Genomic DNA, 3,428 nt, shown 5'->3' with positions numbered 1-3,428 from the left:
CTGCAGTTTGGTGCAGAGACCCTGTCCCTGCAGCTTCACCCCACTCCTGAAGATTAACAAAACACCAAGGTGGTAGAGACATAACTAAAGGCAATTCTCATTTAATTGGTGATGCTGGTCCCACTGGTTTGGAAGTGGTTGATCCCTTTTTCCTGTGCTGTGGATGGATCAGGACTGTCATGTCTCCCTGTCCCAAAGGATGGGCTGCAGTGGCCATGCTTAGGTATTTAGGTATGTTTAGATTAGGTATTGGAAAGAAATTCTTCACTGGGAGGCACTGGCACAGTCTGTCCATAGAAACTGTGGCTGTCTCTCCCCTGGAAGTGTTCCAGGCCAGGTTGGATGGGGCTTGGAGCAACCTGGGCTAGTGGAAGGTTCCCTGCCCATGGCAGGGAGTCGAATGAGATGATCTTTAAGGTCCTTTCCAACCCAAACTGTTCTATGATTCTATGATGTTTCAGCACTATAAAGATGCTGGGAGAGATTTCTGACATCCAAGGACTGCAGAGCTCTGGGGTGCAAATATCGCATTTCAGTTTTGTCTTTTGTATTAAAGAAATGAAGAAACTCAAACAGGCAGGACTGAAGCAGTCTGTGTAAAATCCAGAATTTAAATCCTTTGCAACATTGTGGTCAAATGAAAATGACTCACACTAACACACATCCAGAGAGACTTCACCCTCCCTGGGCCAGGAGTGAAGGAAATCCCTAAAATCTCTGCTTTTCTATGAGAGCTCTGCTCTGCTGTTGCTGCAGGCAGCTGGTGACATTACTGTGAGTACATGTTTACACAGGGTTGTTAGTCTGGGGGGGACTGATAGAGTTTTCCAATGAATTTCCCTGAAGCTTCTTTGGTCCCTAGGATGCTTGTCAGGGAAGACAGCACAATATTCAACAGGCTAACGCAGCATGTCATAACAAACCATCACACTGACACCTTTGAAAATGTTGAGCCCTGGAAGCATCAACCTCAAAAAGCTATTTTAGAATGTTAGTCTGCCCACACTGGCACATGTGCAGCCCTCCAGCCGTCTGGGCTGGCTGCACGATTTGGCCATTAATGGAAGATTTTGTGCCTATTCACCCAATCCATCCTTGACTTACACTCAGCAGCTTTCCTGAAGCTCAGTATAGGGTGATGTGTGCGAAGGTCTCAACATCCATCATCAGGGAGTGGTGGCATACATGAGCCAGGTAAAGTCACTTGTCTCTGCACAGCCTCAGAGTGTTTTTTCCTGTGTGAAGAGTGGAGATGAGGCTGGAAGTTTTCCAGCAGAGCTTGCAGCCCCCACCCATAGGCAGGTCTCTGGCAGCACTAACAGTCCAGGACTGGAAATTGATGGTGGTACAAAGGCAGAACATATTGATCCAAACTCTTGTATGAAGTACAAAAATTCCCAGTGTACTGTTCAGTGCATTTAGTCTTAAATAGTTAATATTATCCTTAAGGTATGTTTTCTTCTTTAAATCCCCATACTCACCTTTCTCTGTATGTAACCTGTGCAGACCACTTTTCAATTCTCTTCTTTCTCCCAAAACAAAATCCTCTGGATTTCTTTGGATGTCAGAAAGCAAGAGTTTGAATATTTGGTTTGGATCCAGAAACACTTCACTCACTCTAAGCCAAAGGAAAGGCATTTACAATTTTTTTTGCACTGTGTAGTGCAGAAAGATGTTTAGAGAAAGGGATGATTTGGGGTGGTCCAGGATGTGCCACATCACTGGGACCTTGTCCTACTGGAGCCACCACCAGGACCCATCAACCCCAGCAAAGAACACCAGTTTCTCCCCCTAAAACCCACAGTCTGTAGGGAACCTCTGTGATGATAGGGTTTGCAGGGAAGGCTGCTCTACCCTGAAGAAAGTATCTCTGCAAGCCCCACAGCTGAGGGATAGCAGATGTGAGCTACCCGCTCGGTGGCCTAGGAGATTGAAATCAGGAGTCAACAGAGATGAGGAATGGCAGAGGGAGAAATCCTGTGTTTTCTCTCAAGGAAATGTTTTCTCTCCTTTATCTAGTGCACAAGCTATCTAGGCTGTGTGTATGTTTAGCTGTCAATGCCTGGGACACTTAACATATTCCCTTCTGCTCAGCATCCCAAGGCAATCCCAGAAAAGGCAATAGCTGCAGCAGCACCATTGGCAGCTCAAGACCTTTACAGAGCCAGGGTGGTAAGCATCCATCCTTCTCCAAAAGTCCCTTTGGAAGCCAAATTCTGTGCTTGTCCAAGGCCTCCTCTGGCTCCTGGTACTCAGGATGAGTCTCCAGTATGTGGGGCTGACAGGTCTTTATTTACTTGGTAAACTCAAGTAAAAAAAGGCTTAATCATTTGTATAATCTTTCTTAATTACCCGAGAAAAGCAGCTAGTCTGAGCCCACCCAGGGGCTCTGGTGTCAAACACTTCTTATGGTGATTGATGCTGGGTCCCCAAAATTCAAACTGATAGGAGCATGTTTAGTGAATGCTGCTGGGCAGGTGAAGACATCCTGCAGTGTACACATCAAACTGGGCTTGATTTTCAGCCGAGAGCTCCTCAGCCCAAGGCTATGAGTGGTTTCTACCAGGACTGTCACCCATGAGATGAAAACTCATTAAAACACCACCCTTATTGTTTTTGCTCCTCTTCTTTCAGGCCAGGATACCCAGTTCTATTGCAAAGAAGCTACTTAATTGTTTTTGTTTTACCAGAATGTTTTATGCTTTTCTTCCTACAAGACTCAAGTGTTATCCATGGGTACTGCCCAGATTTTCAAGTCTCTGTGTCCATTCAGTGCTCAGTGGAAAGGAGGGACAGAATTCTTTAGTTGTGTGACATCTTTGCAGCATGAATTGCCTCATGTTTTACAGCTCTGCCTTGCAGTCTGCTGTGCGTGCACACTAGTGCTGATAATTTTGGGGCTAACTGTGGTATTAAATCATCAAATAAAAACTAATGAAGGAAAGAGCCAGAAGATGTGATGATGATGAGGGGGAGGAATTCAGAGGAGCAGAGCGGGCTAGCTATCACCCATCCAGGGCTGCTGAATTTATGTGTGTGTTAATTAACACTTTGATTCATTAAGCATGGCTCATTGTGGGGATTCATTGATGAGAAGACAATTTCAGAGCTGGTGCCAAGCAGGAGGAAGTTTCTCCATCTCCCATCCTGCTCTCATTGTGCTGATGTAGGAGAGAAGTGGCTCTTAATCTTAAATGGAAATAAAAAGAGAGTGTAAATGAGCATGTTTGAGGGGGCAAAGCAAGAGAGGCACTTGCCCTGGCAGCACATTGACTGGGCACAGAGATGCATGAACAAGGCTCCTGCTCATGTCAAGTTTTCTGGGGCATTGTAATGGTTAAGAGAACTCATTGAAATTTGGCATTTGGATTCCTCAGCCTTCATTTATGTATGTAGAACACACTATATGTCTTCTCCTGCATGGCATT

Source organism: Acanthisitta chloris, unplaced genomic scaffold (genome assembly GCF_000695815.1).
Source record: "Acanthisitta chloris isolate BGI_N310 unplaced genomic scaffold, ASM69581v1 scaffold12398, whole genome shotgun sequence".
In the NCBI taxonomy this organism is placed as follows: Eukaryota; Metazoa; Chordata; class Aves; order Passeriformes; family Acanthisittidae; genus Acanthisitta; species Acanthisitta chloris.
This window is presented reverse-complemented; position numbering follows the sequence as displayed.